Source organism: Phyllobates terribilis, unplaced genomic scaffold, assembly GCF_046119375.1.
Source record: "Phyllobates terribilis strain yellow unplaced genomic scaffold, ASM4611937v1 Scaffold_144__1_contigs__length_4642544, whole genome shotgun sequence".
NCBI lineage: Eukaryota > Metazoa > Chordata > Amphibia > Anura > Dendrobatidae > Phyllobates > Phyllobates terribilis.
In genome coordinates, this window is record NW_027362904.1 from 2976239 (window position 1) to 2997840 (window position 21602).

General features: G+C 57.8%; 1 long non-coding RNA gene across 1 annotated transcript; it reads right to left on the bottom strand.

The window, feature by feature from the left end:
* Positions 1-2149: 2149 nt before the first annotated feature.
* LOC141206904 (uncharacterized) lies at positions 2150-20834 on the bottom strand. Its single transcript, XR_012277421.1, has 3 exons — positions 20500-20834; positions 5937-6023; positions 2150-2220 (listed from the first exon to the last, which is right to left on the bottom strand). It is a non-coding gene; the product is annotated as an uncharacterized lncRNA (long non-coding RNA).
* Between the last annotated feature and the right edge of the window lie 768 nt (positions 20835-21602).

A 21602-nucleotide genomic window follows, 5' to 3' on the forward strand; every position in this document is an offset into this window, starting at 1 on the left:
AAACATAAAATGGTGGCCCCTTCCCTGTAAGAATAGCACACGACTCTTTTCACGTCTGGTTATTTCTCTAACAGGTAGAATATGCTCCGTTATAGACCGGGGACAGGTTTACAGCTCTATTTTTTGTGGACGATTGATCTGTAAATCAGAACTGAGACCGGTCCGATTTCCATCCGATTTGTAGATAAAGATCATCTATTGAAGTCAATGAGTCTGTCAGAAAAATGGCCAGAACCAACCATGTTGCCTGTACTGCTTGTTTTCCAGGGTCTATAGGCCGGGCAAGCGAGGCTAGGAAACCTTTAGCTTTTTACTTTACATATAAAAAATATGCCCCACTGAGGAGAAAAACTGACAACCTGACCAAAATCAGATGAAAATGAGAAAAAAACACTGATTAAAACCTGACATGTGAACGGGGCCTTAGGCCTTAATCAGATGTCAGCAGGGTCGGACTGGGGTGTCTGGGGCCCACAGGGGACATTGACTCTAGGGGCCACCTACAGCAATATGCAGATCTCTTTTCTCTGCTCTCCCTGTTATAACAGTATAAGACACTGATCATATTCAGACCCGCAAATCAACGGGCCGGTAAGTAATCGTGTACTTATTATATGGACCAACGTGAAATGGCAGACCATTCGGTAAGACACATAATATAAGAGAACCACCGAATGATAGGTCCAATACAACAAAAGCAATTCAAAAATACCTTTATTCAAGTTATGGTTAAAGTGACACTACATACACAAGGAAAGCCGCATTATAATAGTCATACAGCAATGTTATAATATATACTGGACTCTAAGATATATAGATGAATAAGAATAGATAAACATCAAGCAGGTTAATACATGGAAGGAAGGGGACAAACGGAAAGGGGTTATATCACCGAAATGGCAACTAAGAAAACATGTGAATGGCCAAATCATAAATATATATATATGTACATGGCAGTGTGGAGAGGAAAATTCCCGTGTGCTCCATGTCATTTAATAGTACATATACCCCATGCTTATCCATACAGTCCAGAGTAATCAGTGTGTAAGCCCAAATATAGAGTGTATCTACCTGCACAGAAGTCCAGTGTGTATAAATGGCATCAAGCGGCGCAGCCCCGACGTGCGTTTCGGACACACGTCCTTCGTCAGGGGGTAGCGTCCATATGAACCAGCACGTATAAAAATACTAATGTGACCAATCGGTAAGCACCGGGTGTCCTACATAATTAGGATCGCCCGCAATTAAGCTCCAAATTGAGGCGGGCGCATACAGCTGGTTATCCGCCGGTGTATACAGGCAGCGCTTGATGTGCACGCATGCGGCGGCCGGAGGGACCGGAAGTCGCGGGCATCGCGTCATGCATCAGCAGACGACGGGAACACACGTGACCCGGGTCACCTGATGCATAGAGACACGTGACCGCAGCCTCACGGAGCACAGACGGCGCATGCGCGCAGCGCTTACCCGTAGAATGGGCATCAAATTGTCCTCTGTATCCAAGCAACCACGGGAGATCAGGAAGCCAGAATGGAGAAAGGAACACAAGAGGAATAAGGATCACGCAGATAGAGACAACTCGGGGAATCAGAGTGACAATAAGTAAGTGTGAGACTAGTGAAGTGACTGTGCAAATCATACAAATATAATCATATGTTATGTATATACACATCGACCACAATGGGAGATATGCATAGAGAGGAAGAGGGATAAAGTGAACATGTGCTATATATCAAAGACCTATAATGGCCAGTTAAAACATTAAGGTGTGTGTATATAGAGTATAACACAGTGTATATATCCATATTTGAATATATTTGCGTATACATACATATCAAATATAAAGTGTTTACGTGCAATAAATAGAGTAACATGAAAAAAAGGGGGGGGGGGGAGAAAAAAAGAGAAGAGAAAAAAAAATATATATAAAAGATATATATAAAAAATAAAATAAAAAATTTTTTTTACATATAAATATATAGATAGATAGTAAAAACAATCAGATAATACATCATCATACGTATGGAAATAATATACAGGTGAGACATTCTATCCCATCAAGAAAAAATTACATTTTTATATATAAAATATATAAAGAAAGAAAAAAGGGGGAGAAAGAGAAGAACAATATAATAACGGCTTCCAATCTTCAATCCCGAAATATGTCATAACACTAGGATCCCACTCCGATGCTAGATCAAAGGCCACATCAGAAATAAACTATAAGAGGGGAGAGAGAGTTAAAATTACTATCATATAGAAAATAAATAAAAACATGTTAAAAACAAATTAAAAACAAACAGGCAGGTTCAAGGACTAGATTGGTCACAGAAATGGAACGTAACTCATGTTCTCATTGAGTCCCAAAGGACAGACAGTTTTCAATGTCCAGATCCATCTTGTTTCTAATTGGGCCAGACGTTTACTTATCTTACCTCCTCTAATGTTAGGTGGAACCATATCAATCCCAATTACTCTAAGTAATGAGGCGTCACATCCGTGAAATGTCTTGAAGTGTCTCGGTATTGTCTTCAAGAGCGATGGATCATTGATTTCTTTTGCTGCTATAATACCAAGAACATGCTCGCGTATCCTAACCTTTAATTGGCGGGTAGTTAATCCCACATAGATTAATGAGCATGGGCAAGTGGCATAATAGATCACTGCAGTTGTGGTACATGTAATGAGGTGTTGGATATTATATATTGTAAGTCCGTCCGAGCTTTGAAATGTGTCGGATCGCACCACATTTGAACATGCCACACATTTACCACAGGGTCTACAGCCTTTGAGTGGTTTCACTTTAGACATAAAAGTTGTTCTTTCATTGGTATAGTGACTTTTCACTAGATCGTCCCGTAAATTACGTGACCGACGAAAAGTGATATTGGGTTTCGGGCTCAAATATCTCGAGCGCACAGGGTCAGATTGTAGGATGGGCCAAGATTTGTTTAGAAAATAGCGCATCAGATTAGTTTGACCATGATACTGTGTGATGAATCTAACAGTTCTGTTCGTTGGCTGTGTCTTATTTGAATATAATTCATTGTGTCTAGAGGTATGTTTAGCCCTATTAAATGCTCTTTTGACGGAGCGACGGCTGTAGCCTCTCTCCAAGAATCGCATCTTTAATATATCGGCCTGTTGTATAAAATCCGCATCACTGGAGCAGATTCTCCTTAATCTAAGGAATTGGCCTACCGGTATTGACATGAGTTACGTTCCATTTCTGTGACCAATCTAGTCCTTGAACCTGCCTGTTTGTTTTTAATTTGTTTTTAACATGTTTTTATTTATTTTCTATATGATAGTAATTTTAACTCTCTCTCCCCTCTTATAGTTTATTTCTGATGTGGCCTTTGATCTAGCATCGGAGTGGGATCCTAGTGTTATGACATATTTCGGGATTGAAGATTGGAAGCCGTTATTATATTGTTCTTCTCTTTCTCCCCCTTTTTTCTTTCTTTATATATTTTATATATAAAAATATAATTTTTTCTTGATGGGATAGAATGTCTCACCTGTATATTATTTCCATACGTATGATGATGTATTATCTGATTGTTTTTACTATCTATCTATATATTTATATGTAAAAAAAAATTTTTATTTTATTTTTTATATATATCTTTTATATATATATTTTTTTCTCTTCTCTTTTTTTCTCCCCCCCCCCCCTTTTTTTCATGTTACTCTATTTATTGCACGTAAACACTTTATATTTGATATGTATGTATACGCAAATATATTCAAATATGGATATATACACTGTGTTATACTCTATATACACACACCTTAATGTTTTAACTGGCCATTATAGGTCTTTGATATATAGCACATGTTCACTTTATCCCTCTTCCTCTCTATGCATATCTCCCATTGTGGTCGATGTGTATATACATAACATATGATTATATTTGTATGATTTGCACAGTCACTTCACTAGTCTCACACTTACTTATTGTCACTCTGATTCCCCGAGTTGTCTCTATCTGCGTGATCTTTATTCCTCTTGTGTTCCTTTCTCCATTCTGGCTTCCTGATCTCCCATGGTTGCTTGGATACAGAGGACAATTTGATGCCCATTCTACGGGTAAGCGCTGCGCGCATGCGCCGTCTGTGCTCCGTGAGGCTGCGGTCACGTGTCTCTATGCATCAGGTGACCCGGGTCACGTGTGTTCCCGTCGTCGGCTGATGCATGACGCGATGCCCGCGACTTCCGGTCCCTCCGGCCGCCGCATGCGTGCACATCAAGCGCTGCCTGTATACACCGGCGGATAACCAGCTGTATGCGCCCGCCTCAATTTGGAGCTTAATTGCGGGCGATCCTAATTATGTAGGACACCCGGTGCTTACCGATTGGTCACATTAGTATTTTTATACGTGCTGGTTCATATGGACGCTACCCCCTGACGAAGGACGTGTGTCCGAAACGCGCGTCGGGGCTGCGCCGCTTGATGCCATTTATACACACTGGACTTCTGTGCAGGTAGATACACTCTATATTTGGGCTTACACACTGATTACTCTGGACTGTATGGATAAGCATGGGGTATATGTACTATTAAATGACATGGAGCACACGGGAATTTTCCTCTCCACACTGCCATGTACATATATATATATTTATGATTTGGCCATTCACATGTTTTCTTAGTTGCCATTTCGGTGATATAACCCCTTTCCGTTTGTCCCCTTCCTTCCATGTATTAACCTGCTTGATGTTTATCTATTCTTATTCATCTATATATCTTAGAGTCCAGTATATATTATAACATTGCTGTATGACTATTATAATGCGGCTTTCCTTGTGTATGTAGTGTCACTTTAACCATAACTTGAATAAAGGTATTTTTGAATTGCTTTTGTTGTACTGGACCTATCATTCGGTGGTTCTCTTATATTATCTCCCTGTTATAGTGGAGCAGTGACCGGCGGCTCCTCACATCTACTGTGCACAGACTAGAACAGGGATGGACAATTTCTGGAGTTTGCATGAAAGAGCTTCTGCGGTTAAAACAAGTGATCACAGATTCATGGGCTACACAGGATAGGTGATCACTTATTGATTGGAAACTGCACCGATTGGAAGAATGGATCAGTGGTCGAGTCGCACATGAGCTCCAGTCTAATGGGGAGAAAAGCTCCACATTCTGCCGATCGGTGCAGGTCCCAGTAGTCAGACCCCCACCAATCAATAAGTTATCACTGATCCTGTGGAGAGGTGATTACTTGTTTTCCCCGGAGAACCCCTGTAAGTGCATCTCTGACGCTCTGCTCCAAGTATTTCATCTCTAAGGCCACAGCCCCACTATCAGTATTCAGTCAGGATTATTCTCAGGAGTGGGAGCCAAAACCAGGTGAGGAACAATCAGAGAAAAGGTATAATAGAAACAAGTCACCAATTCTGCATTTATCACCCACTCCTGCTTTTGCCTCTCACTACTGAGAAAAAATACTGACCAAATACGGATAGTGAAGCCGTGGCCTCATTGAAAAAAATCTTTTCCTAGTTAATCTCAGCGAGAACAAATGACCGCCATACACAACATAATCCACTATAACAACACCAATAATACCACATACAAAAGGGACAAATATCACCACACCATGACCAGACCACATATTACCACCACATAGTGACCAAATACTACAATACTGATCAGGAATACAAACCACAATACTAACAACACTGTCACTATACATATGAGCTCTGTATATAGTGTCAGTGTACAGGTAATACAGTGATCACCAGTGACATTATACACAGGAGCTCTGTATATAGTGTACAGGTAATACAGTGATCACCAGTGACATTATACACAGGAGCTCTGTATATAGTGTCAGTGTACAGGTAATACAGTTATCACGAGTGACATACACAGGAGCTCAGTATATACTATATAGTGTAAGTGTACAGTAATACACTGACTCACCAGTGATGTCTCTAGGTGAAGTTCTTCATCTTCGCTTTTCTTCATCTGGCACAGTCCGCCATCACTTCTTCCAGCCAGGAATCATCTCTGCAGAAAATAACACACAGTTATCAATAACTGATCTCTTTTAGAGCACATTCCCACTTTTCCCCAGGATTCTACACTACACCAGTTGAAGAAATAAAGCGACATAGTGGCGCCCTGCACAGTAACAGGACCCCCCTTTTGTCCCCTCTTATGGAAAACAGTTTCCTAAAAAGTAAATTATATTACAGAAGTAATAATGTCCCTAATTGGACTCTAAAGTAATAATGTTCCCCATTCGCCATCATAAACTAATAAAGTTCCTCAATCTGGCCCCTAAACAGTAATAAAGTCCCTTGTCCAGCGTGGCCACCCAGCTATCCAACCTGACCCCCCCCCCCCCATATATCCATTCTGGTCTCCATGTGTCCAGCCTGCCCCTCCCATATAACCATCCGGGCCTCCATGTGTCCAGCCCGCCCCCCTTCATATATCCATCCTGTCCCCCTCATATATGCATCCCACCCCACCCCATATATCTATCCAGGTCCCCATGTGTCCAGCTTGCCGCCCTTCACCTCCATGTGTCCATCCAGGTCCCCAACTTGGCCACCTTCACCTCCATGTGTCCGATCATGCGTCCAGCCAGCCCCCCCCTTCAGCCCCGTGCCTCCATCCATAAGTCTCCCCATGCGTCCAGCCAGCCCCCCCCTTCAGCCCCATGCCTCCATCCATGTCTCCCCATGTGTCCAGCCAGCCCCCCCTTCAGCCCCCTGCCTCCATCCATATGTCACCCCATGCGTCCACCCAGCCCCCCTTCAGCCCCATGTCCCCATCCATGTCACCATGGGTCCAGCCAGCCCCCCCCCCCCTTCAGCCCCATGTCCCCATGGGTCCATCCAGCCCCCCTTTCCGCCCCATGTCGCCCTCCATGTCCCCATGGGTCCATCCAGCTCCCCTTTCCGCCCCATGTCCCCCTCCATGTCCCCATGGGTCCAGCCAGCCCCCCCCATCAGCCCCATGTCCCCATCCATGTCCCCATGGGTCCAGTCAGCCCCTCCTTCAGCCCCATGTCCCCATGGGTCCAGCCAGCCCCCCATTCAGCCCCATGTCCCCATCCATGTCCCCATGGGTCCAGCCAGCCCCCCCATTCAGCCCCATGTCCCCATGGGTCCAGCCAGCCCCCCCATTCAGCCCCATGTCCCCATGGGTCCAGCCAGCCCCCCCATTCAGCCCCATGGGTCCAGCCAGCCCCCCCATTCAGCCCCATGGGTCCAGCCAGCCCCCCCATTCAGCCCCATGGGTCCAGCCAGCCCCCCCATTCAGCCCCATGGGTCCAGCCAGCCCCCCCATTCAGCCCCATGGGTCCAGCCAGCCCCCCCATTCAGCCCCATGGGTCCAGCCAGCCCCCCCATTCAGCCCCATGGGTCCAGCCAGCCCCCCCATTCAGCCCCATGGGTCCAGCCAGCCCCCCCATTCAGCCCCATGTCCCCATGGGTCCAGCCAGCCCCCCCATTCAGCCCCATGTCCCCATGGGTCCAGCCAGCCCCCCCATTAGCCCCATGTCCCCATGGGTCCAGCCAGCCCCCCCATTCAGCCCCATGTCCCCATGGGTCCAGCCAGCCCCCCCATTAGCCCCATGTCCCCATGGGTCCAGCCAGCCCCCCCATTAGCCCCATGTCCCCATGGGTCCAGCCAGCCCCCCCATCCAGCCCCATGTCCCCATGGGTCCAGCCAGCCCCCCCATTCAGCCCCATGTCCCCATGGGTCCAGCCAGCCCCCCCATTCAGCCCCATGTCCCCATCCATGTCCCCATGGGTCCAGCCAGCCCCCCCATTCAGCCCCATGTCCCCATCCATGTCCCCATGGGTCCAGCCAGCCCCCCCATTCAGCCCCATGTCCCCATCCATGTCCCCATGGGTCCAGCCAGCCCCCCCATTCAGCCCCATGTCCCCATCCATGTCCCCGTGGGTCCAGCCAGCCCCCCCATTCAGCCCCATGTCCCCATCCATGTCCCCGTGGGTCCAGCCAGCCCCCCCATTCAGCCCCATGTCCCCATCCATGTCCCCGTGGGTCCAGCCAGCCCCCCCATTCAGCCCCATGTCCCCATCCATGTCCCCGTGAGTCCAGCCAGCCCCCCCATTCAGCCCCATGTCCCCATCCATGTCCCCGTGGGTCCAGCCAGCCCCCCCATTCAGCCCCATGTCCCCATCCATGTCCCCGTGGGTCCAGCCAGCCCCCCCATTCAGCCCCATGTCCCCATCCATGTCCCCGTGGGTCCAGCCAGCCCCCCCATTCAGCCCCATGTCCCCATCCATGTCCCCGTGGGTCCAGCCAGCCCCCCCATTCAGCCCCATGTCCCCATCCATGTCCCCGTGGGTCCAGCCAGCCCCCCCATTCAGCCCCATGTCCCCATCCATGTCCCCGTGGGTCCAGCCAGCCCCCCCCATTCAGCCCCATGTCCCCATCCATGTCCCCGTGGGTCCAGCCAGCCCCCCCATTCAGCCCCATGTCCCCATCCATGTCCCCGTGGGTCCAACCAGCCCCCCCATTCAGCCCCATGTCCCCATCCATGTCCCCGTGGGTCCAGCCAGCCCCCCCATTCAGCCCCATGTCCCCATCCATGTCCCCGTGGGTCCAGCCAGCCCCCCCATTCAGCCCCATGTCCCCATCCATGTCCCCGTGGGTCCAGCCAGCCCCCCCATTCAGCCCCATGTCCCCATCCATGTCCCCGTGGTTCCAGCCAGCCCCCCCATTCAGCCCCATGTCCCCATCCATGTCCCCGTGGGTCCAGCCAGCCCCCCCATTCAGCCCCATGTCCCCATCCATGTCCCCGTGGGTCCAGCCAGCCCCCCCATTCAGCCCCATGTCCCCATCCATGTCCCCGTGGGTCCAGCCAGCCCCCCCATTCAGCCCCATGTCCCCATCCATGTCCCCGTGGGTCCAGCCAGCCCCCCCATTCAGCCCCATGTCCCCATCCATGTCCCCGTGGGTCCAGCCAGCCCCCCCATTCAGCCCCATGTCCCCATCCATGTCCCCGTGGGTCCAGCCAGCCCCCCCATTCAGCCCCATGTCCCCATCCATGTCCCCGTGGGTCCAGCCAGCCCCCCCATTCAGCCCCATGTCCCCATCCATGTCCCCGTGGGTCCAGCCAGCCCCCCCATTCAGCCCCATGTCCCCATCCATGTCCCCGTGGGTCCAGCCAGCCCCCCCATTCAGCCCCATGTCCCCATCCATGTCCCCGTGGGTCCAGCCAGCCCCCCATTCAGCCCCATGTCCCCATCCATGTCCCCGTGGGTCCAGCCAGCCCCCCCATTCAGCCCCATGTCCCCATCCATGTCCCCGTGGGTCCAGCCAGCCCCCCCATTCAGCCCCATGTCCCCATCCATGTCCCCGTGGGTCCAGCCAGCCCCCCCATTCAGCCCCATGTCCCCATCCATGTCCCCGTGGGTCCGGCCAGCCCCCCCATTCAGCCCCATGTCCCCATCCATGTCCCCGTGGGTCCAGCCAGCCCCCCCATTCAGCCCCATGTCCCCATCCATGTCCCCGTGGGTCCAGCCAGCCCCCCCATTCAGCCCCATGTCCCCATCCATGTCCCCGTGGGTCCAGCCAGCCCCCCCATTCAGCCCCATGTCCCCATCCATGTCCCCGTGGGTCCAGCCAGCCCCCCCATTCAGCCCCATGTCCCCATCCATGTCCCCGTGGGTCCAGCCAGCCCCCCCATTCAGCCCCATGTCCCCGTGGGTCCAGCCAGCCCCCCCATTCAGCCCCATGTCCCCATCCATGTCCCCGTGGGTCCAGCCAGCCCCCCCATTCAGCCCCATGTCCCCATCCATGTCCCCGTGGGTCCAGCCAGCCCCCCCATTCAGCCCCATGTCCCCATCCATGTCCCCGTGGGTCCAGCCAGCCCCCCCATTCAGCCCCATGTCCCCATCCATGTCCCCGTGGGTCCAGCCAGCCCCCCCATTCAGCCCCATGTCCCCGTGGGTCCAGCCAGCCCCCCCATTCAGCCCCATGTCCCCATCCATGTCCCCGTGGGTCCAGCCAGCCCCCCCATTCAGCCCCATGTCCCCGTGGGTCCAGCCAGCCCCCCCATTCAGCCCCATGTCCCCATCCATGTCCCCGTGGGTCCAGCCAGCCCCCCCATTCAGCCCCATGTCCCCATCCATGTCCCCGTGGGTCCAGCCAGCCCCCCCATTCAGCCCCATGTCCCCATCCATGTCCCCGTGGGTCCAGCCAGCCCCCCCATTCAGCCCCATGTCCCCATCCATGTCCCCGTGGGTCCAGCCAGCCCCCCCATTCAGCCCCATGTCCCCATCCATGTCCCCGTGGGTCCAGCCAGCCCCCCCATTCAGCCCCATGTCCCCATCCATGTCCCCGTGGGTCCAGCCAGCCCCCCAATTCAGCCCCATGTCCCAATCCATGTCCCCGTGGGTCCACCAGCCCCCCCATTCAGCCCCATGTCCCCATCCATGTCCCCGTGGGTCCATCCAGCCCCCCCATTCAGCCCCATGTCCCCATCCATGTCCCCGTGGGTCCAGCCAGCCCCCCCATTCAGCCCCATGTCCCCATGGGTCCTACCAGCCCCCCCATTCAGCCCCATGTCCCCATCCATGTCCCCATGGGTCCAGCCAGCCCCCCCATTCAGCCCCATGTCCCCATCCATGTCCCCATGGGTCCAGCCAGCCCCCCCATTCAGCCCCATGTCCCCATCCATGTCCCCATCCATGTCCCCATGGGTCCAGCCAGCCCCCCCATTCATCCCCATGTCCCCATCCATGTCCCCATGGGTCCAGCCAGCCCCCCCATTCAGCCCCATGTCCCCATCCATGTCCCCATGGGTCCAGCCAGCCCCCCCATCCATGTCCCCATGGGTCCAGCCAGCCCCCCCATTCAGCCCCATGTCCCCATCCATGTCCCCATGGGTCCAGCCAGCCCCCCCATTCAGCCCCATGTCCCTATCCATGTCCCCATGGGTCCAGCAAGCCCCCCCATTCAGCCCCATGTCCCCATGGGTCCATCCAGCCCCCCCATTCAGCCCCATGTCCCCATCCATGTCCCCATGGGTCCATCCAGCCCCCCCATTCAGCCCCATGTCCCCATCCATGTCCCCATGGGTCCATCCAGCCCCCCCATTCAGCCCCATGTCCCCATCCATGTCCCCATCCATGTCCATCCAGCCCCCCCATTCAGCCCCATGTCCCCATCCATGTCCCCATGGGTCCATTCAACCCCATGTCCCCATGGGTCCATTCAGCCCCCCCTTCAGACCCATGTCCCCATCCATGTCCCCATGGGTCCATCCAGCCCCCCCTTCAGCCCCATGTCCCCATGGGTCCATCCAGCCCCCCCTTCAGCCCCATGTCCCCATGGGTCCATCCAGCCCCCCCTTCAGCCCCATGTCCCCATGGGTCCATCCAGCCCCCCCTTCAGCCCCATGTCCCCATGGGTCCATCCAGCCCCCCCTTCAGCCCCATGTCCCCATGGGTCCATCCAGCCCCCCCTTCAGCCCCATGTCCCCATCCATGCCCCATGGGTCCATCCAGCCCCCCCTTCAGCCCCATGTCCCCATGGGTCCATCCAGCCCCCCCTTAAGCCCCATGTCCCCATGGGTCCATCCAGCCCCCCCTTCAGCCCCATGTCCCCATGGGTCCATCCAGCCCCCCCTTCAGCCCCATGTCCCCATGGGTCCATCCAGCCCCCCCTTCAGCCCCATGTCCCCATGGGTCCATCCAGCCCCCCCTTCAGCCCCATGGGTCCATCCAGCCCCCCCTTCAGCCCCATGGGTCCATCCAGCCCCCCCTTCAGCCCCATGTCCCCATGGGTCCATCCAGCCCCCCCTTCAGCCCCATGTCCCCATGGGTCCATCCAGCCCCCCCTTCAGCCCCATGTCCCAATGGGTCCATCCAGCCCCCCCTTCAGCCCCATGTCCCAATGGGTCCATCCAGCCCCCCCTTCAGCCCCATGTCCCCATCCATGTCCCCATGGGTCCATCCAGCCCCCCCTTCAGCCCCATGTCCCCATCCATGTCCCCATGGGTCCATCCAGCCCCCCCTTCAGCCCCATGTCCCCATCCATGTCCCCATGGGTCCATCCAGCCCCCCCTTCAGCCCCATGTCCCCATCCATGTCCCCATGGGTCCATCCAGCCCCCCCTTCAGCCCCATGTCCCTATCCATGTCCCCATGGGTCCATCCAGCCCCCCCTTCAGCCCCATGTCCCCATGGGTCCATCCAGCCCCCCCTTCAGCCCCATGTCCCCATGGGTCCATCCAGCCCCCCCTTCAGCCCCATGTCCCCATGGGTCCATCCAGCCCCCCCTTCAGCCCCATGTCCCCATGGGTCCATCCAGCCCCCCCTTCAGCCCCATGTCCCCATGGGTCCATCCAGCCCCCCCTTCAGCCCCATTTCCCCATCCATGTCCCCATGGGTCCATCCAGCCCCCCCTTCAGCCCCATGTCCCCATCCATGTCCCCATGGGTCCATCCAGCCCCCCCTTCAGCCCCACGTCCCCATCCATGTCCCCATGGGTCCATCCAGCCCCCCCTTCAGCCCCATGGGTCCATCCAGCCCCCCCTTCAGCCCCATGGGTCCATCCAGCCCCCCCTTCAGCTCCATGTCCCCATCCATGTCCCCATGGGTCCATCCAGCCCCCCCTTCAGCTCCATGTCCCCATGGGTCCATCCAGCCCCCCCGTTCAGCCCCATGGGTCCATCCAGCCCCCCCTTCAGCCCCATGTCCCCATGAGTCCATCCAGCCCCCCCTTCAGCCCCATGTCCCCATGGGTCCATCCAGCCCCCCCTTCAGCCCCATGTCCCCATGGGTCCATCCAGCCCCCCCTTCAGCCCCATGTCCCCATGGGTTCATCCAGCCCCCCCTTCAGCCCCATGTCCCCATGGGTCCATCCAGCCCCCCCTTCAGCCCCATGTCCCCATGGGTCCATCCAGCCCCCCCTTCAGCCCCATGTCCCCATGGGTCCATCCAGCCCCCCCTTCAGCCCCATGTCCCCATGGGTCCATCCAGCCCCCCCTTCAGCCCCATGTCCCCATGGGTCCATCCAGCCCCCCCTTCAGCCCCATGTCCCCATGGGTCCATCCAGCCCCCCCTTCAGCCCCATGTCCCCATCCATGTCCCCATGGGTCCATCCAGCCCCCCCTTCAGCCCCATGTCCCCATCCATGTCCCCATGGGTCCATCCAGCCCCCCCTTCAGCCCCATGTCCCCATCCAGCCCCATGTCCCCATCCATGTCCCCATGGGTCCATCCAGCCCCCCCTTCAGCCCCATGTCCCCATCCATGTCCTCATGGGTCCATCCAGCCCCATGTCCCCATGGGTCCATCCAGCCCCCCCTTCAGCCCCATGTCCCCATCCATGTCCCCATGGGTCCATCCAGCCCCATGTCCCCATCCATGTCCCCATGGGTCCATCCAGCCCCATGTCCCCATCCATGTCCCCATGGGTCCATCCAGCCCCATGTCCCCATCCATGTCCCCATGGGTCCATCCAGCCCCATGTCCCCATCCATGTCCCCATGGGTCCATCCAGCCCCATGTCCCCATCCATGTCCCCATGGGTCCATCCAGCCCCATGTCCGCATCCATGTCCCCATGTCCCCATCCATGTCCCCATGGGTCCATCCAGCCCCATGTCCCCATCCATGTCCCCATGGGTCCATCCAGCCCCCCCTTCAGCCCCATGTCCCCATGGGTCCATCCAGCCCCCCCTTCAGCCCCATGTCCCCATCCATGTCCCCATGGGTACATCCAGCCCCATGTCCCCATCCATGTCCCCATGGGTCGATCCAGCCCCCCCTTCAGCCCCATGTCCCCATGGGTACATCCAGCCCCATGTCCCCATGGGTCCATCCAGCCCCCCCATTCAGCCCCATGTCCCCATCCATGTCCCCATGGGTCCATCCAGCCCCCCCATTCAGCCCCATGTCCCCATGGGTCCATCCAGCCCCCCCATTCAGCCCCATGTCCCCATGGGTCCATCCAGCCCCCCCATTTAGCCCCATGTCCCCATCCATGTCCCCATGGGTCCATCCAGCCCCATGTCCCCATCCAGCCCCATGTCCCCATCCATGTCCCCATGGGTCCATCCAGCCCCATGTCCCCATCCATGTCCCCATAGGTCCATCCAGCCCCCCCATTCAGCCCCATGTCCCCATCCATGTCCCCATGGGTCCATCCAGCCCCCCCATTCAGCCCCATGTCCCCATCCATGTCCCCATGGGTCCATCCAGCCCCCCCATTCAGCCCCATGTCCCCATCCATGTCCCCATGGGTCCATCCAGCCCCCCCATTCAGCCCCATGTCCCCATCCATGTCCCCATGGGTCCATCCAGCCCCCCCATTCAGCCCCATGTCCCCATGGGTCCATCCAGCCCCTCCATTCAGCCCCATGTCCCCATGGGTCCATCCAGCCCCCCCATTCAGCCCCATGTCCCCATCCATGTCCCCATGGGTCCATCCAGCCCCCCCATTCAGCCCCATGTCCCCATCCATGTCCCCATGGGTCCATCCAGCCCCCCCATTCAGCCCCATGTCCCCATCCATGTCCCCATGGGTCCATCCAGCCCCCCCATTCAGCCCCATGTCCCCATCCATGTCCCCATGGGTCCATCCAGTCCCCCCATTCAGCCCCATGTCCCCATCCATGTCCCCATGGGTCCATCCAGCCCCCCCATTCAGCCCCATGTCCCCATCCATGTCCCCATGGGTCCATCCAGCCCCCCCATTCAGCCCCATGTCCCCATCCATGTCCCCATGGGTCCATCCAGCCCCCCCATTCAGCCCCATGTCCCCATCCATGTCCCCATGGGTCCATCCAGCCCCCCCATTCAGCCCCATGTCCCCATGGGTCCATCCAGCCCCCCCATTCAGCCCCATGTCCCCATGGGTCCATCCAGCCCCCCCATTCAGCCCCATGTCCCCATCCATGTCCCCATGGGTCCATCCAGCCCCCCCATTCAGCCCCATGTCCCCATCCATGTCCCCATGGGTCCATCCAGCCCCCCCATTCAGCCCCATGTCCCCATCCATGTCCCCATGGGTCCATCCAGCCCCCCCATTCAGCCCCATGTCCCCATCCATGTCCCCATGGGTCCATCCAGCCCCCCCATTCAGCCCCATGTCCCCATCCATGTCCCCATGGGTCCATCCAGCACCCCCATTCAGCCCCATGTCCCCATCCATGTCCCCATGGGTCCATCCAGCCCCCCCATTCAGCCCCATGTCCCCATCCATGTCCCCATGGGTCCATCCAGCCCCCCCATTCAGCCCCATGTCCCCATCCATGTCCCCATGGGTCCATCCAGCCCCCCCATTCAGCCCCATGTCCCCATCCATGTCCCCATGGGTCCATCCAGCCCCCCCATTCAGCCCCATGTCCCCATCCATGTCCCCATGGGTCCATCCAGCCACCCCATTCAGCCCCATGTCCCCATCCATGTCCCCATGGGTCCATCCAGCCCCCCCATTCAGCCCCATGTCCCCATCCATGTCCCCATGGGTCCATCCAGCCCCCCCTTCAGCCCCATGTCCCCATGGGTCCATCCAGCCCCCCCTTCAGCCCCATGTCCCCATGGGTCCATCCAGCCCCCCCTTCAGCCCCATGTCCCCATGGGTCCATCCAGCCCCCCCTTCAGCCCCATGTCCCCATGGGTCCATCCAGCCCCCCCTTCAGCCCCATGTCCCCATGGGTCCATCCAGCCCCCCCTTCAGCCCCATGTCCCCATCCATGTCCCCATGGGTCCATCCAGCACCCCCGTCAGCCCCATGTCCCCATCCATGTCCCCATGGGTCCATCCAGCCCCCCCTTCAGCCCCATGTCCCCATCCATGTCCCCATGGGTCCATCCAGCCCCCCCTTCAGCCCCATGTCCCCATCCATGTCCCCATGGGTCCATCCAGCCCCCCCTTCAGCCCCATGTCCCCATCCATGTCCCCATGGGTCCATCCAGCCCCCCCTTCAGCCCCATGTCCCCATCCATGTCCCCATGGGTCCATCCAGCCCCCCCTTCAGCCCCATGTCCCCATCCATGTCCCCATGGGTCCATCCAGCCCCCCCTTCAGCCCCATGTCCCCATCCATGTCCCCATGGGTCCATCCAGCCCCCCTTCAGCCCCATGTCCCCATCCATGTCCCCATGGGTCCATCCAGCCCCCCTTTCAGCCCCATGTCCCCATCCATGTCCCCATGGGTCCATCCAGCCCCCCCTTCAGCCCCATGTCCCCATCCATGTCCCCATGGGTCCATCCAGCCCCCCCTTCAGCCCCATGTCCCCATCCATGTCCCCATGGGTCCATCCAGCCCCCCCTTCAGCCCCATGTCCCAATCCAGCCCCATGTCCCCATCCATGTCCCCATGGGTCCATCCAGCCCCCCCTTCAGCCCCATGTCCCCATCCATGTCCTCATGGGTCCATCCAGCCCCATGTCCCCATGGGTCCATCCAGCCCCATGTCCCCATCCATGTCCCCATGGGTCCATCCAGCCCCATGTCCCCATCCATGTCCCCATGGGTCCATCCAGCCCCATGTCCCCATCCATGTCCCCATGGGTCCATCCAGCCCCATGTCCCCATCCATGTCCCCATGGGTCCATCCAGCCCCATGTCCCCATCCATGTCCCCATGGGTCCATCCAGCCCCATGTCCCCATCCATGTCCCCATGGGTCCATCCAGCCCCCCCTTCAGCCCCATGTCCCCATGGGTCCATCCAGCCCCCCCTTCAGCCCCATGTCCCCATGGGTCCATCCAGCCCCCCCTTCAGCCCCATGTCCCCATGGGTCCATCCAGCCCCCCCTTCAGCCCCATGTCCCCATGGGTCCATCCAGCCCCCCCTTCAGCCCCATGTCCCCATGGGTCCATCCAGCCCCCCCTTCAGCCCCATGTCCCCATGGGTCCATCCAGCCCCCCCTTCAGCCCCATGTCCCCATCCATGTCCCCATGGGTACATCCAGCCCCATGTCCCCATCCATGTCCCCATGGGTCGATCCAGCCCCCCCTTCAGCCCCATGTCCCCATGGGTCCATCCAGCCCCATGTCCCCATGGGTCCATCCAGCCCCCCCATTCAGCCCCATGTCCCCATCCATGTCCCCATGGGTCCATCCAGCCCCCCCATTCAGCCCCATGTCCCCATCCATGTCCCCATGGGTCCATCCAGCCCCCCCATTCAGCCCCATGTCCAAATCCATGTCCCCATGGGTCCATCCAGCCCCATGTCCCCATCCATGTCCCCATGGGTCCATCCAGCCCCATGTCCCCATCCATGTCCCCATGGGTCCATCCAGCCCCATGTCCCCATCCATGTCCCCATAGGTCCATCCAGCCCCCCCATTCAGCCCCATGTCCCCATGGGTCCATCCAGCCCCCCCATTCAGCCCCATGTCCCCATCCATGTCCCCATGGGTCCATCCAGCCCCCCCATTCAGCCCCATGTCCCCATCCATGTCCCCATGGGTCCATCCAGCCCCCCCATTCAGCCCCATGTCCCCATCCATGTCCCCATGGGTCCATCCAGCCCCCCCATTCAGCCCCATGTCCCCATCCATGTCCCCATGGGTCCATCCAGCCCCCCCATTCAGCACCATGTCCCCATCCATGTCCCCATGGGTCCATCCAGCCCCCCCATTCAGCCCCATGTCCCCATGGGTCCATCCAGCCCCCCCCATTCAGCCCCATGTCCCCATGGGTCCATCCAGCCCCCCCATTCAGCCCCATGTCCCCATCCATGTCCCCATGGGTCCATCCAGCCCCCCCATTCAGCCCCATGTCCCCATCCATGTCCCCATGGGTCCATCCAGCCCCCCCATTCAGCCCCATGTCCCCATGGGTCCATCCAGCCCCTCCATTCAGCCCCATGTCCCCATGGGTCCATCCAGCCCCCCCATTCAGCCCCATGTCCCCATCCATGTCCCCATGGGTCCATCCAGCCCCCCCATTCAGCCCCATGTCCCCATCCATGTCCCCATGGGTCCATCCAGCCCCCCCATTCAGCCCCATGTCCCCATCCATGTCCCCATGGGTCCATCCAGCCCCCCCTTCAGCCCCATGTCCCCATCCATGTCCCCATGGGTCCATCCAGCCCCCCCTTCAGCCCCATGTCCCCATCCATGTCCCCATGGGTCCATCCAGCCCCCCCTTCAGCCCCATGTCCCCATCCATGTCCCCATGGGTCCATCCAGCCCCCCCTTCAGCCCCATGTCCCCATCCATGTCCCCATGGGTCCATCCAGCCCCCCCTTCAGCCCCATGTCCCCATCCATGTCCCCATGGGTCCATCCAGCCCCCATCCATGTCCCCATGGGTCCATCCAGCCCCATGTCCCCATCCATGTCCCCATGGGTCCATCCAGCCCCCCCTTCAGCCCCATGTCCCCATCCATGTCCCCATGGGTCCATCCAGCCCCCCCTTCAGCCCCATGTCCCCATCCATGTCCCCATGGGTCCATCCAGCCCCCCCTTCAGCCCCATGTCCCCATCCATGTCCCCATGGGTCCATCCAGCCCCCCCTTCAGCCCCATGTCCCCATCCATGTCCCCATGGGTCCATCCAGCCCCCCCTTCAGCCCCATGTCCCCATCCATGTCCCCATGGGTCCATCCAGCCCCCCCTTCAGCCCCATGTCCCCATCCATGTCCCCATGGGTCCATCCAGCCCCCCCTTCAGCCCCATGTCCCCATCCATGTCCCCATGGGTCCATCCAGCCCCCCCTTCAGCCCCATGTCCCCATCCATGTCCCCATGGGTCCATCCAGCCCCCCCTTCAGCCCCATGTCCCCATCCATGTCCCCATGGGTCCATCCAGCCCCCCCTTCAGCCCCATGTCCCCATCCATGTCCCCATGGGTCCATCCAGCCCCCCCTTCAGCCCCATGTCCCCATCCATGTCCCCATGGGTCCATCCAGCCCCCCCTTCAGCCCCATGTCCCCATCCATGTCCCCATGGGTCCATCCAGCCCCCCCTTCAGCCCCATGTCCCCATGGGTCCATCCAGCCCCCCCTTCAGCCCCATGTCCCCATGGGTCCATCCAGCCCCCCATGGGTCCATCCAGCCCCCCCTTCAGCCCCATGTCCCCATGGGTCCATCCAGCCCCCCCTTCAGCCCCATGTCCCCATCCATGTCCCCATGTCCCCATCCATGTCCCCATGGGTCCATCCAGCCCCATGTCCCCATCCATGTCCCCATGGGTCCATCCAGCCCCATGTCCCCATCCATGTCCCCATGGGTCCATCCAGCCCCATGTCCCCATCCATGTCCCCATGGGTCCATCCAGCCCCATGTCCCCATCCATGTCCCCATGTCCCCATCCATGTCCCCATGGGTCCATCCAGCCCCATGTCCCCATCCATGTCCCCATGGGTCCATCCAGCCCCATGTCCCCATCCATGTCCCCATGGGTCCATCCAGCCCCATGTCCCCATCCATGTCCCCATGGGTCCATCCAGCCCCATGTCCCCATCCATGTCCCCATGGGTCCATCCAGCCCCATGTCCCCATCCATGTCCCCATGGGTCCATCCAGCCCCATGTCCCCATCCATGTCCCCATGGGTCCATCCAGCCCCATGTCCCCATCCATGTCCCCATGGGTCCATCCAGCCCCATGTCCCCATCCATGTCCCCATGGGTCCATCCAGCCCCATGTCCCCATCCATGTCCCCATGGGTCCATCCAGCCCCATGTCCCCATCCATGTCCCCATGGGTCCATCCAGCCCCATGTCCCCATCCATGTCCCCATGGGTCCATCCAGCCCCATGTCCCCATCCATGTCCCCATGGGTCCATCCAGCCCCATGTCCCCATCCATGTCCCCATGGGTCCATCCAGCCCCATGTCCCCATCCATGTCCCCATGGGTCCATCCAGCCCCATGTCCCCATCCATGTCCCCATGGGTCCATCCAGCCCCATGTCCCCATCCATGTCCCCATGGGTCCATCCAGCCCCATGTCCCCATCCATGTCCCCATGGGTCCATCCAGCCCCATGTCCCCATCCATGTCCCCATAGGTCCATCCAGCCCCCCCATTCAGCCCCATGTCCCCATGGGTCCATCCAGCCCCCCCATTCAGCCCCATGTCCCCATCCATGTCCCCATGGGTCCATCCAGCCCCCCCATTCAGCCCCATGTCCCCATCCATGTCCCCATGGGTCCATCCAGCCCCCCCATTCAGCCCCATGTCCCCATCCATGTCCCCATGGGTCCATCCAGCCCCCCCTTCAGCCCCATGTCCCCATCCATGTCCCCATGGGTCCATCCAGCCCCCCCTTCAGCCCCATGTCCCCATCCATGTCCCCATGGGTCCATCCAGCCCCCCCTTCAGCCCCATGTCCCCATCCATGTCCCCATGGGTCCATCCAGCCCCCCCTTCAGCCCCATGTCCCCATCCATGTCCCCATGGGTCCATCCAGCCCCCCCTTCAGCCCCATGTCCCCATCCATGTCCCCATGGGTCCATCCAGCCCCCCCTTCAGCCCCATGTCCCCATGTGACCAGCCTGCGACCCCTCCATATATGGATGATGACCAATGCTGGGAACACTCACCCAGAAAAACGTGGCTATTGCACTTGACTTGAAGGTGAAGCAGGGAGAGCTGTAGCCAGGCCTGCAGCCTTGTTTCCAGGGTGATGGTGAGAGAGCAGAGTGCAGGTCACCGTATACTCAGCCCAGGAGCCGGCTTAAAAGGCCAAGAGAGCAGGAGAGAAGAGGGCGGTGCGCGGTGCTGGTGCGGTGTTACATACCCGGACGGGAGCCGGTGTTACAAGGCCAATTCCAAGGGAGCAGGAGCCGGGACTGGAGAGCAGAGCGCGGCGTCGGCGTATCAAAAGCCGGCAGGGGAGCAGAGAGAGGAGAGCGTGACGTCAGCGTGTCACCTGACACCACACAACTGCCAGCCACCAGCGGGAAAGCAGAGCGCGGTGCGTGTCACCGCCCACCAAGATCACGTCCTCCTGTCATGTGACTATGCGCGTCACCCGCTGTCGCCACTGAATAGTAGGAGCGCCGCACGCGACGCTACATTTCCTTCTGCTGCGCTTTTAAAGGGTCCGCACTTTTTGAGAGCCCCCGCTACCAATTCTCTCACTCTCTCATCGGGGCCCACCGGGAATTTTTCCCGCTATCACACCAGGCCAGTCCTACACTGCATGGGCCCATCAGGTAAAGTGATGGAATGACGTTTTCTCTCCTGTTGAAAAATGACATTTTCTGCCACCTATTGATGAGAGAAAAAAAGTGATGAAGATTTACAAACTTCTAACATTAGTCAGTGAAAAACATACAGAACAAGGATGCAAATGGATCTTTTTTTGTCAATCCAATCATTTGAATGGGCCAGTTTTATCTGCAAATCAGATTACAATCAAACATGTCTCAAATTTCTTTTGTGAACCATCAGCATCAGAAAAGGTCCATAGACTATAATTATTATGTTTTTATAAGCAAAGAAAAGGAACACAATGCAAACTCTAAAATCAGACATTTAAATGGATGAGTTTGGTGGGCATACAGGGTCTGACTGGAGCACCGGGACACTGGACGATTATCCGGTGGGCCAGGGTCCTTGGCAGGACCTTGAGCAGGACGTAGAGGGGGCCCACTGGTTTCAACTGAATGTGCGTCCGAGGACATTTCATTAATGATCAGTA